We start from the raw sequence: 14,067 nt of genomic DNA, 5'->3' as shown, positions 1-14,067 counted from the left end.
CTTCAGCTCCACTTTTCCAGCTTTTTTGGAAGTTTTAGTGGAGGTAAGAGTCTCAGATTTTCCTGCCAGAGCTGGCTTTGAACCACAGTCCACAGATTTCAACTTCTTGTAACTAGGATTATAGGCATGAGCCACCGGTGCCCAGCTAGGGTTTCTTAGTATGACCAAAGCCCCAAAGACATTATCACATTCAAAATATATCTGTAAAGCATGCTTCTTTTTGCCTCTTTGAGGTATACTCCATAGGCAAATTGGGGAAAATGTTAGAATATACACACATGTATATGTATATATTACAGGGGCATGATTTAAGTGGGAGACCGTTTGCCTAGTAGGCAGAAGGCCCTGAGTGAGTTCAATTACAAAGAAAAATTTTCAAATTGTCCCAACAAGTCTATTGTTAGGAATTTTTTCTAATAGAAAAATAATATTTATTACATTACATGTAAAGGATATTAAAAATCTTTGCTAAAACAGTCTCATATAAATCCTCCAGAGATGAAGCATACTTATTTATTTATTTATTTTTGGTAGTGGGTCTTGAACTCTGGGCCTGAGCTCTTCAGCTCAAGGCGAGCGCTCTACTACTTGATCCACAGTGCCATTTCTGGTTTTCTGGTGCTTTATTGGAGATCAGAGTCTTATAGACTTTCCTGCCGGGGCTAGCTTTGAACTGTGATTCTCAGATCTCAGCCTCCTGAGTAGCTAGGATGACAGGCATGAGCCACCAACGCCCAGCAGACAAAGCATATTGTCTTTCCCTGGTGGGCCCTCTGACATTGCTTGGCATATGGGGAGTGTTTGTGTCCCGAATGCTGGGGTGTGGGGGGACCTAAATGCTCATCATATTGTCAGGTCTAGTTAGTACATGCAAAGATTTCTCTTCTGTGTGGCTCTTCACAATTGAAGGTGACATTCTGTTGGCATGTAGAGACGCCCACAATGAAGTAAGGGAGCAGGAGGGAGGAGAAATTTTAGAATATGTATGCTTTACAGAAGAGGATAGGGTTTGATCCTTCCTTCAGCTTCAGGATAGCTACATCTAGCTATATATTTCTAAAAATTACATACTCAAGGTTGGGAAGGTGGCTCAGTGGTAGAGTGCTTGCCTTGCATGCATGAGGCCTTGGGTTCGATTCCTCAGCACCACATAAGCAAAAAAGGCCAGAAGTGGCGCTGTGGCTCAGGTGGTAGAATGCTAGCTTTGAGCTGAAGAGCTGAGGGACAGCGCCCAGGCCCAGAGTTCAGGCCCCACAACCGGACCCCCCCAAAAAAATGGCTAATGAACTTCTTAGGCAATAGAAATCGGGTAGTTTGGCTTCATGACACGTGGCCAAAGAGCATGGGGAATATTCTGAGAAATTAAAGGTGTTATACATTTGGGAATCTTTGTGTTGAATCCAATGTGGGCCTTAATTATGCAACAGCCAACAAGACTGAAGACAGGAGTAGAGAAGAAAAAAAGAAAGAGAACACATAACACAAAAGGAAGAGGAAAGGATGCACTAGGGGATAACACAGGAGAGGGAGCTCACATAAACCAACATTCAATCATCTCCAACTCTACCCAGCTCTCTCTTCTGTTAGATGTGTATGTAAATAGTAATATGTTGCACGTTCATCACAGTCTCGCAGAACCTTGACATCTGCTTGTTGAAGGCACTTCCAAGTGAAAGCAGGATTTGAAATCCAGCCTTGAGGCCTAGGAGTGGAGAAGGAAGGACTGGAAAAGCCAGGAGATACAGGGCAGACCCAAAAGCAGCCTGGTGTGGCAGACCCTATCAGTAGTGAAGACACTCACCGGAGAAGCCCCACAACACATCCGTGTGGTATGTTGCCCTATGCATCCTGGAGCTTGAACTCAGGGCCTGGGTGCTGTCCTTGAGCTTTTGTTCTCAAGGCTAGTGTTCTACCACTTGAGCCACAGCTCCACAGTTAGCTTTTTTGAGACAAGAGTCTTGTGGTCTTTACTGTCCAGCTGGCTTCAAACTGTGATCCTCAGACCTCTGCCTCCTGAGTAGCCAGTATTACAAGCATGAGCCACCAGTACCCGCTTGTGCTCTTTAGTAGCTTGAGCTTCTAAAGTGCAAGGCCAGGGCTGAGGGTGTTACACAAGCAGTACGGTGCCTGCATATCAAGCAGGAGGCCCAGGAGTTCTAACTCTAATCCCAGTATGACAGGGGAAGGGGGGGGGAAGGTTGAAAAGATATGCAAAATACAATGTAGATTCCTAAACATGTTCCCAGAATCACAGAACCTGTAGGGACAGTTATAGCTCAGAAAATACTTCAAAGGGCTGGGAAGGTGGCTTGGTGGTAGAATGCTTGCCTAGCAAGCAAGCATGAAGCCCTGGGTTATAGTCCTCAGTACCACATTCACAGAAAAAGCCAGAAGTGGTGCTGTGGCTCAAGTGGTAGAGTGCTAGCCTTGAGCAAAAGAAGCTCAGAGACAGAGCCCAGGCCCTGAGTTCAAGCCCCAGGACTGGCACATGTACATGTGTCCCCCCACCTCCACACACACACAAACCTGAAACAGGCTGAGTCTGAGGATTGAGGCTCAAAGCCATCCCGGGCAGTAAACTCTATGAGACTCTTATCTCCAATAAACCACTCAGAAAACCAGAAGTGGTCCAGTGGCTCAAGTGATAGAGTGCTAGCCTTGAGCTGAAGAGCTGAGGGACAGCGCCCAGGCCCAGAGTTCAAGCCCCATGTAGTGCTGAGGAATCGAACCCAGGGCCTCATGCATGCAAGGCAAGCGCTCTGCCACTGAGCCACCTTCCCAGCCCCTCATTAGCCATTTGAAAAATAAGTTGTAGGAAACTACTTTTTGTTAGTTGTGAGGCTTGAACTTTGAGCCTAGGTGCTGTCCTTAATCTTCTTCCATCAAAGTTGGCGTTCTACCACTTGATCCAGCTCCCAGCTGTTCTTACCTTGATAGCTATAATTATTAACTAGCAGACCATAAAACTTCAGAATGGGATTGTACTCCACTTGATTTTCTTCCTGACCCTATTGATATTCATGCAGTGATTGCTTTTTTTTTTTTAATGTTAGCATGTCAGTGGTAGGGAAGGTGTACTGCCACCTGCTGTTGGGGCTGTGAACCTTCTCCACTCAGCTGCTCCTTTCCTCCTGTCATTTCTGTTTTCTTCAACATTTGGAAAGTGTTTTTTTGTTGTTCTTCTTCCCCCCTGGGGTTTGAATGCAGGGCCTGGGTGCTGTCCCTGAGCTTTTGTACCCAACACTAATGTTCTACCCCTTGAACCAAAGCTCTACTTTTTTTGTGGTTAATTGGACGTAAGAGTCTCAGGGACTTTCCTGCCCCTGTTGGGCTCAAACAGAGAAGGTGTCTACTGTCCTGTCACCATAGAAGTGATCAGAGTGTGAAGAAAGTTCATGGATGATGATACAAAGGAGCCTTGCAGCAGTGTACTTCTTTGGAGACAGTAACATTTATCTTGTAAGAAGAAAATAAGAGGGCTGGGAAGGTGGCTTAGTGGTAGAGCGCTTGCCTTGAATGCATGAGGCCTTGGGTTCGATTCCTCAGCACCACATAAGGAAAAAGAAAAAAAGCCGGAAGTGGCACTCAAGTGGTAGAGCGCTAGCCTTGAGCTGAAGAGCTGAGGGACAGTGTCCCAGCCCAGAGTTCAGGCCCCACAACTCACAAAAATAAAAAAAAAAAATATGAAGAATTAAAAGACTTTTAGATGCCAGACAGCCTATAGTTTTTCTTGAGAGGTGGACTAAAATAATTTTTCAGAGTACCAAGGGGCTACCTTCATTAGATGCCCCTAATTCTGGTTGTGACTCCCCTCCTTTTGTTTTTGTCATTGTGCCAATGCTGGGGCTTGAGCGTAGGGCCTCGATATTGCCCCTGTGTTGTTGTCGTCATCGCTTTAATTTAATTTTAATTTTATTATTATTTTTGCTTGTGGAGCTTGAACTCTGGGTTTGAGCTCTGTCCCTGTGCTCTTCAGCTCAAGGCAAGCGCTCTACCACTTAAGCCACAGCGCCACTTCCGGTTTTCTAGTGGTTTATTGGAGATCAGAGTCTCACAGACTTTTCCTGCCCGGGCTGGCTTTGAACCTCGATTCTCAGATCTCAGCCTCCTGATCAGCTAGGATGACAGGTGTGAGCCACAGGCTCCTGGCTTCATCACTTTATTTTGTTGTAAAGCTGCTGTACAGAGGGGTTACAGTTACATAAGTAAGGTAATGAGTACATTTTTTTTTTTTTTTGTTGGTCGTGGGGCTTGAACTCTGGGCCTGGGCGCTGTCCCTCAGCTCTTCAGCTCAAGGTCAGCGCTCTACCACTTAAGCTACAGCGCCACTTCCGGTTTTCTGGTGGTTTATTGGAGATAAGAGTCTCACAGTCTCTCCTGCCCGGGCTGGCTTTGAACTGCGATCCTCAGATCTCAGCCTCCTGAGTAGCTAGGATTACAGGCGTGAGCCACCAGCGCCCGGCTAATGAGTGCATTTTTTGTGGGACAGTGTTACCTCCTCCGTTGTTTTTCTCCCACTATTCTCCCCCGCCCTCCTTGGGTGTTTTAGTTGTTTTTTTTTTTCTCTCTCAAAGTTAGCACTCTGCTTGAGGCATAGCTCCACTTTCAGGGTTTCTGGTGGTTGCCTAGAGATAGTAGCTTCAAGTCATGATCCTCAGAGCTCAGCCTCCTGAGTAGCTAGGATTACAGGCCTGAATTACCAGTGGTGGGCCTTTCACCTTTTCTTGAGATAGGATCTCAAAAAAAGCCAGGTCAAGCTGGCTTTAAGTTTAAATCCTCCAGCTGAGTCACTTGTGGCTCACGCCTTAATCCTAGCTACTCAGGCTGAGATCTGTGGATCTAGGTTCAAAGCCTGCCAGGGCAGGAAAGTCCATGAGGCTCTCTCATGTCCAATTAACCACAAGAAAACTGGAAGTGGCGCTGTGGCTCAAGTGGTAGAGCGCTGGCCTTGTGCTGAAGAGCTGAGGGATAAGCTCAAGCCCCACAACTGACAAAAAGTTTCTTTTTAAAACCTCCTGCCTCTGCTTCTTGGATACTGGGATTGCAGGTATACACTACCATGTCTGGTTGTTGCTTCTTCTTGTTCTTGTTCTTGTTGTTGCTCCTCTTCTTCTTCCTTCCTTCCTCCTCCTCCTCCTCTTCTTTCTTCTTTCTTTTTTTTTCTTTCTTCTTTCCTCCTTACCATAACATGCTTGTTGAACTCAGGGCAGTGACACTGCCCTTAAGGATTTTTGCTTATGGCTAGCACTCTGCCACTTCAGCCACAACTCCACTTTCAGCTTTTTGATTAATTGGAGATAAGAGCCTTACAGACTTTTCTGCCTCAGCTGGTTTTGGCCTCCCCTGTAGCTAGGATTACAGGTGTAAACCACTGGTGTCTGGCTTGGTTTCTTCTGTTTTTGACACAGTAAACCTATATGGAAGATGATGGGAATATTCATGGATTCTGTTAAGAAAAAAAGATTTTACAATTTCTTTTTGGAGGCTACTGTTTGTCATTCATGTTTTGATGAATTGCATGTTTTCTGATTTATATCCTTTGGATCCTTGTGTGGTACTTTCATGACTCATTTCGCTAGTTGGATGATGGGCAGCCAAGGGCTGTGGGCTTATATAACTTGGAGAGAAGACTTCGTTACAGTGCTGCAGACATCCGTACTTCCCTCCCGTCTCTTTTTCCATGCAGTAGTGGGGCAGCATCTTTGGGAGTCTGCAGCCTCTTTGGTGCTACAGTGAGCTGATCTGGTGCAGGGGACTTTTTTTTTTTTTTTTCCAGTCCTGAGGCTTGAACTCAGGGCCTGGGTCACTGTCCCTGAGCTTCTGTTGCTTAACGCTAGCGCTCTACCCCTTGACCCACAGTGCCACTGTCGGCTTTTTCTGTGTAGTGGTACTGAGGAATTGAACCCAGAGCCTCAAGCATACTAGGCAAGCATTCTACCACTAAACCACATTCCCTGCCCTGCAAGGGAGTTTTCTAGAGACAAAAATGGAAGCCAGGTGCTGATGGCTCACGTCTGTAATCCTAGCTACTCAGGAGGCTGAGATCTGAGGATTGCGGTTCAAAGCCAGCCCGAGCAGGAAAGTCCGTGAGACTCTTATCCCCAATAAAAATCATTTGGAAACCGGAAGTGGCGCTGTGGCTCAAGCAGTAGAGCGCTTGCCTTGAGCTGAAGAGCTGAGGGACAGCGCCCAAGCCCAGAGTTCAAGCCCCACAACCGACCTAAAGAAGAAAAAAAAAAAGGATGTTACTTGATGGTTGTTGTGATAGAAGACTGTAGGCTGTGTTTGGCTGTTGTTTAGTTGACAAGAGAAGACAGTGGTCTATGTGCTGATGGCTCACACCTATAATTGTAGCCACCTGGAAGATTATGGTTCAAAGCCAATCCATTCAAAAAACGTTTCAGGGGCTGGGAAGTGGCTCAGAGGTAGAGCGCTTGCCTTGCATGCATGAGGCCCTGGGTTCGATTCCTCAGCACCACATAAACAAAAAAAGCCGGAAGTGGCTCAAGTGGCAGAGCGCTAGCCTTGAGCTGAAGAGCTGAGGGACAGTCCCCAGGCTCAGATTTCAACCCCACGACCAACAAAAAAAAGAAAAGAAGGAGAATATGGAGGCATGGCTCAGTGTTAGAACATTGGTCTTGCCAAGTACAAGGTCCTCAGTAACCCATCCACATCCCCCCCCCCAAAAAAAAAAAGACCACCAAGAAATGAAGACATGTCCTGTGAGAAATTTCCTGTAAGTAGCCTGGCTGAATTCTGCCTCCTGCTTCTGTTTCCCTTCCCAAGGGCTATTGCTTTCAGCCCCGCTGGGCTCCTGCCTACTTTCCTGTAAAAGTCTAGACCAGATGACCATTGAAGGTAGAGTTTGGATTAGGTTTTCATTTCTAGAATTACCCATTCCCCAATAGAGGGAGTAAATATCCAGTGAAATAGTATGTATCTAGTTCTTGCACAATTTTTAGACAAATAATTGAATTGAGTTTATTTAACTACTTACCTAGTATGAAACATGACTTGACTAAAAGCAGAGCATACTGTCCAGGTACCCTGGCCTTCCTATTTCTAGGGTACCTCTGTCAGAAGGTTCACTACATGAGCTTATTGCCTGTTCCTTCTTTTTTTTTTTTTTTTTTTTTGGGTCCGGTCGTGGGGCCTGAACTCTGGGCCTGGGCGCTGTCCCTCAGCTCTTCAGCTCAAGGCTAGCACTCTACCACTTGAGCCACAGCACCACTTCCGGCTTTTTTCTTTTTGCTTATGTGGTGCTGAGGAATCGAACCCAGGGCCTCAAGCATGCAAGGCAAGCGCTCTACCACTGAGCCACCTTCCCAGCCCCTGTACTGGATTCTTGAACACTGTCCCTGAGCTCTTTTGTTTGAGAATAGTTTCTCTACCATTTTGAGGCAGAGCACCACTTTGGTTTTCTGGAGATAAGAATTTCAGGAGCTGGGGAAGTACCCAGTCTTTTTTCCCTCCCTTCCTTCCCTTCCTCCCTCCTTTTTTTCTTTCCTCCCTTCCTTTCATGTGTTTCTGCGCTGCTGCTAGGGTTTGAACTCAGGGCCTGGGCACCATTGCATAGCTTTTTCACTTGAACGCCACTTCTGGCTTTTTGTTGGTTAATTGGAGATAAGAGGCTTCCCTGTCTAGGCTGACTTCAAACCATGACCCTTAGATCCCAGCCTCCTGAGTAGCCATTACAAGTATGAACCACCTGCTCTGGATGATTTGTGTTTTAAAAGAAAAATCAGCTGTCAGAATAGCAAATCCTGCTTTGTCCTATTGCATCACCAGACTATATTAGGTAGGGTTGAGAGGCAGCAAAAAGCTCATAAATAGAAGAGAGTTACTGCCAACCAAGTATTTGGCTGTTGCTCTGTGCCAGACATAGCACTAAGCATTCAGTGAGGAGTTGGGCAGAATGTGAGCTCCAGACCTGTTCCTCTCCTCCTGCCCACATTTGTGCTTCCACTTGTCTTCAGGTAATAAGATCCCACCACTCAGTTCTATGGAAACTGTCCTATTAAATTCCATAGCCAGGAACACAAACACCAGGTGGCACTCTTCCCCAAGTTACCTCTGAGAGTTACCTTGTTGGAAAAGATTAGGACCTAATTATTCCTGTCAGGGAGGTTATGTGGTTCACTTGTGATCATTCCTCAGTAATAAATAACTTAGATGGAGTTTTATTATTATAGATGTCGTGTGTGTATGTGCGGGGGGGGGGGGGGAGGGAAGGAGAAAAAGATACTGGTCAGGGTCTCCCATTTGCTAGGGCTTCTACCTCAGCACTGCTTTTTTTTTTTTTTTGGTCAGTCGTGGGGCTTGAACTCTGGGCTTGGGCGCTGTCCCTGTGCTCTTCAGTTCAAGTCAAGCATTCTACGGCTTGAACCACAGCGCCACTTCCGGTTTTCTAGTAGTTTATTGGAGATAAGAGTCTCACAGACTTCCCTGCTTTTTTTTTTTTTGTCTGTCCTGGGGCTTGAACTCTGGGCCTGGCCACTGTCCCTCAGCTCTTCACTCGAGGCTGGCGTTCTACCACTTGAGCCACAGCACCACGTCCGGTTTTTTGATGGTTAATTTGAGAGGAGTCTCACGGACTTTCCTGCCTAGGCTGGCCATGAACTATAATCCTCAAATCTCAGCCTCCTGAGTAGCTAGGATTATAGGCGTGAGCCACCGGTGCCCAAAGTACATTCCTTTTTTGACAGTGTCACCCCTTCCCTTGCTCTCCCTTAGTTTTTCCCTTCCATTCCCACCCACAAAATGTATGATTCATTTTCAGCATGGTGTCTAGTGAGTACCACTGCTTCATTTGGTCACCCTTTGTTCCTTCATTTTTGTGTTTCCCCCTTTATCCTCCCAAAGACAGAAAAATGAACAAACAAGTCAAAAAAGAAAAGAAGCCAGGCACTGGTGGCTCACACCTGTAATCATAGCTACCCTGATTAGGAGGCTGGGATTTGAGGATTGCAGTTCAAATCCAGCCCAGGCAGGAAAGTCCATGAGACTCTTATCTCCAGTAGCGATGTGGCTCAAATGGTAGAGCGCTCCCCTTGAGCTGAAGAGCTCAGGGACAGTGTCCAGGCTCAAGAATTCAACCCCCATGACTGAGAAAAAAAAACAACAACAAAAAAGAAAAAATGTTTCCATTTCCTGGAATTCATTTCCATAAATATTATATGATCAGAAGTACGTAGGTATTATACCTTAGTGTTTTCCACTAAGAATAGCCTCCTTTGGTCTGCGTATGAATATCTAGCATCGTGTATAATTTATCATGTCATGATGTATTTTAGTTCTAGCTTCTACAGATGAGAGAAAATATGTATCCTTTGTGTGTCTGAGCTTGGCTTACCTCACTTAACATGATTTGTTCTAAGTCCATCCTTTGTAATGGCTGGGTAAAATTGGGTATAGATCGTGGGGCTTGAACTCTGGGCCTGGGTGCTGTCCCTGTGCTCTTCAGCTCAAGGCCAGTGCTCTACTGCTTGAGCCACAGTGCCACTTCCATTTTCTAGTGGTTTATTGGAGATAAGAGTCTCATGGAATTTCCTGCCCTGGCTGGCTTTGAACCTTGATCCTCAAATCTCAGCCTCCTTAGTAGCTAGGATTACAGGTGTGAGCCAGTGGCGCCTGGCCCACATTATTATTATTTTTTTTGCTAGTCCTGGGGCTTGAACTCAGGACCTGGACACTGTCCCTGAGCACTCTACCACTTGAGCCACAACGCCACTTCCGGCTTTTTTTTTCCTGTGTATGTGGTACTGAGGAATGGAACCCAGGGCTTCATGCATGCTAGGCAAGCGCTCTACCACTGAGCCACCTCCCCAGCCCTATGTTTAGTCTTTTGAGGGTCCCCAGACTGCTGTCCAGAGTGGTTGTGCTAGTTTGCGTCCCCACAACCAGCGCAGTAGGTTCCTTTTTCCTCATATCCTTGCCAACATTTATTTGTTGTTCAAATTTGCAGTATGCCAGTCTAACTGGGATGAAGTGAAATCTCAGAGTTGTTTTGATTTGCATTTCCTTTATGGCCAGGGGATTTTGAGAAGAATTTTTTTTTGGAAATTGCTATAACTGATATACAGAGGTGTTAGTTACATACATCAGGTAAAGGGTACATTTCTTTTTGGACAGTATTATAAAGGGCTCCCCCCCTCCCGGGGCTTCTTTTTTTGGGGGGGGTCCGGTCGTGGGTCCTGAACTCTGGGCCTGGGCGCTGTCCCTCAGCTCTTCAGCTCAAGGCTAGCGCTCTACCACCTGAGCCACAGCGCCACTTCCGGCTTTTTATTTTTTGCTTATGTGGTGCTGAGGAATCGAACCCAGGGCCTCTTGCATGCAAAGTAAGTGCACTACCACTGAGCCACCTTCCCAGCCCCCCCCCCCCCCCCTGGGCTTCTTTTGAGAGAAAAAATTTTAAAATTTTTTTTTTTTTGTTGATCGTGGGGCTTGAACTCTGGGTCTGGGCGCTGTCCCTCAGCTCTTCAGCTCAAGGCGAGCACTCTACCACTTGAGCTACAGCGCCACTTCCGGTTTTCTGGTGGTTTATTGGAGATAGGAGTCTCACGGTCTCTCCTGCCCGGGCTGGCTTTGAACCGCGATCCTCAGATCTCAGCCTCCCGAGTAGCTAGGATTACAGGCATGAGCCACCAGCGCCCGGCTCTAATATTTTAAACTTTTTAAAAAATTAATTTTTTTTACGAAGGTGTTATATAGAGGGGCGCTACCATTTTACGTCATAAGTCAGGTAATGAGTATATTTATTTTTTTGGACAGTGTCACTCCTTTACTTTCCCCATTTCCCCTCCCATCCTGCCCACAAGTTACATAGGTAATTTTGCCCATGGTGTTTACTGAATAGCATGTTCACATTTGTTCACCCTCCCTCTCCCTTTCTGTGCCTCCCTTTGCCCGCTTAGGAGAAAACAACAACATCCCACAGCAGACACCAACAAAGGATTTTTAATCAACATAGAAATTAGGGTCATTTAAAAAAGTTGTTTGGCAATTAGAGTTAGTCACACTAACTTATTAGAAAACTTCGAAAGGTGTTCATATGGGCCTATCTTGTCCTAAGTCCTGTGTTTTCTTTTCTTTTCTTTCCTTCTTTTTTTTTTTGTCAGTCATGGGGCTTGAACTCGGGGCCTGGGCGCTGTCCCTTAACTCTTCAGTTTAAGGCTGGCGTTCTACCACTTGAGCCACAGCACCACTGCGGCTTTTTCTGTTTATGTGGTGCTGAGGAATTGAATCCAGGGCCTCATGCATGTGAGGCAAGCATTCTACCACTGAGCCACTTTCCCAGCCCCATGGACTTTTCTGTCCTGGCTGAACCATGATCCTCTTATCTCAGTTACCTGAGTAGGAGTATAGGCAGTGCTTGCTCTGGCCATTAGTATTTGAGAAAAGTCCCTTTTTTTTGGGGGGGGGGTCCTGGGACTTGACCTCAGGGCCTGGGTGCTGTTCCTGAGCTCTTTTGCTCAAGGTGAGCGCTCTGCCACTTAAGCCACAGCAATTCTTCCAGTTTTTTGGTGGTTAATTGGAGATGAGTCTCTTGGGACTTTCCTTCCCCCAGCTGGCTTCTAACTGTGATCCTTAGATCTCAGCCTCCTGAGTAGCTAGGATTACAGACTTGAGCCACTGGCACCTGGCGAGAAAGTATTCCACAAGAAATACTTGAGCCTTTAGTGCTCTAGATATTATAGAATACAAAACCTGACAAAGACTGATTGACCTAAGCCCCGCACATGTATGACCCTGTCAGGAAAGAGTGTGTTGATTCTTTGCGAAGCTGTTGTTGCCTCAATGTAAGTTGTTCCCGGGAACCAATAAAAAATTATGAGACCTGCAAAAAAGTGACTTCATGTTGAGACATAAATCAGTGGAAGTAGACTCAACGATGAGCCCAATATTGAAACTGTGTGGGAGGGAACCGTAAAGTAACTGTTTATCATTTTAGAAGCTTTAATGAGAAAGATATATAGTGTATATCATGAATTCAGAGATGGGTATTTCAGGAAATGGAGACTGCAGAAGAAGAATTGAGTATTGGAGATAAACAACAGACGAACAGTTTCTTCAGGGTGTTCCATCTGTAGATGGCTTACATGATGGCCTAAGAAAGGATCAGTAAGCCTGGCACCGGTGGCTCACACCTGTGATCCTAGCTACTCAGGAGGCTGAGATCTGAGGATTGTGGTTCAAAGCCAGCCCAGGCAGGAACGTCTGTGAGACTCTAATCTCCAATAAACCATCAGAAAAAAGCTGGAATGATGCTGTGGCTCAAGTGGTAGAGTGCTTGCTTTGAGCTGCAGAGCTAAGGGACAGTGCCCAGGCCCAGAGTTCAAGCCCCATGACTGACCCCCCCCAAAAAAAAAAAAAAAACAGAAAGAAAAGGATCAGTAGATGTGATACTGCCAGGTTAGTGAGATAAGAGCAGAGCAAAGAAAGCCAGAATCCAGGAGCAGTGAGCAGACTTAACACTTGTATAATTAGGAGGAAGAGAACAGGCCAGGGGTTGAGAGTTCTTCAGTTAAGAAAGAGACTGTAGACCAGGGGTCTGTGAATACAGAGACCCACCACCACCGAGACAGAAAAGGGTAAAGCTCTAAAGATAGCTGGAGAAAAGAGGAAACGACCATCCCATATTTTTTGGTTAGAAACTATGCAAGTGCACAGATAGGTGAGGAACATCCTAGAAGGACAGACCGACCGAGTCCCTCGGCTTTTACTCCAAGTGAAGATACTTTCTAAAAGAAAGATGGAGGAAAGAGGGTTTCTCAGATGTAAACCAAATGTTCTTTGGACAGAGAATGTAAGCTAGAGAACTTTTTGTTTTGTTTTGGTCAGTTGTGGGGTTTGAACTCAGAGCTTGGGCGCTGTCCCTAAGCTCTTTTGTTCAAGGCTAGCACTGTACCAATTTGAGCCACAGCCTCACTTCTTAAATTTTGGTGATTAATTGGAGAAGTCTCATTGATTTTCCTACCCTAGGATGGCTTTGATCTGCAACCCTCAGATCTCAGCCTCCTGAGTAGCTAGATTTAAAGGTGTGAGCCACCAACACCTGGCAACACATTGCAGTTTTTTGATGTAGTGATCTTGGAGTACAGCTGCAGCAAGACTGCTCTCGCTTCAGAGAAAAGCTACAAGTTGGGGTAGCCTCGGCCACCTGCACTTCTGAACAACTGGGTACAAATTTTGAGCTTCCTCTGATACTTTCTCAAGTTTGATTATTTGACTGCGGCAGACAGAATTGAGGGGATCCCTCTATATCTTGTTTTGTTTTTGTTTTTGGTCGGTCGTGGGGTTTGAACTCTGGGCCTGGGCGCTGTCCCTCAGCTCTTCAGCTCAAGGCGAGTGCTCTACCGCTTGAGCCACAGCGCTACTTCCGGATTTTGAGTGGTTTATTGGAGATAAGAGTCTCACGGACTTTCCTGCCTGGGCTGGCTTTGAACTGGGATCCTCAGATCTCAGCCTCCTGAGTAGAAAGGATTACAGGTGTGAGCCACTGACGCCCGGCTTTCCCTCTATATCTTATAGTCCAGTGTCCTGCCTGTCCCTCACAGGGCTGGCGTTTTAACCCAGTGCCTCAGTGCTAGACGAGTGCTTCCAGTCCTAGAGTTATTTTCATGTTCTTTAGTCCTGGACGCACATCCTCCTTCCATTCTGCCACAGCAGATCGTTTCTGTTCTAGACCCAGGATTAGAAACTTTCAAAGGATCCCTGAGACTTTACAAAATCAAGGTCTTGGTTTTATTCCAAAGGTCTTCAGCTGACCACTTAAGGATGTGTGTGTGTGTGTGTGTCTATGTGCGCGTGCGTGTGTGCCCGTGCACACATCAGTGTGTGTACATAACCCAGGGGTGATTATGTGTAGGAAGAATGTTTCCTGTTACCTCAGTCTGCATGTGGACTCTCACTCCTGTGCTCTGAACCCTTTCATTTTGTTCTGTCATAGGATCACAACACCAGCATTAAGCTTGGCTTTTTCTTGGTGGAGGGGATAGGGATGGTATTTATTTTTATTTTTATTTTTTTGCCGGTCGTGGGGCCTGAACTCTGGGCCTGGGCGCTGTC

The sequence above is a fragment of the Dipodomys ordii genome, unplaced genomic scaffold (genome assembly GCF_000151885.1).
Source record: "Dipodomys ordii isolate 6190 unplaced genomic scaffold, Dord_2.0 Scaffold6, whole genome shotgun sequence".
Classification (NCBI taxonomy): domain Eukaryota; kingdom Metazoa; phylum Chordata; class Mammalia; order Rodentia; family Heteromyidae; genus Dipodomys; species Dipodomys ordii.
Note: the sequence above shows the minus strand (reverse complement) of the source record.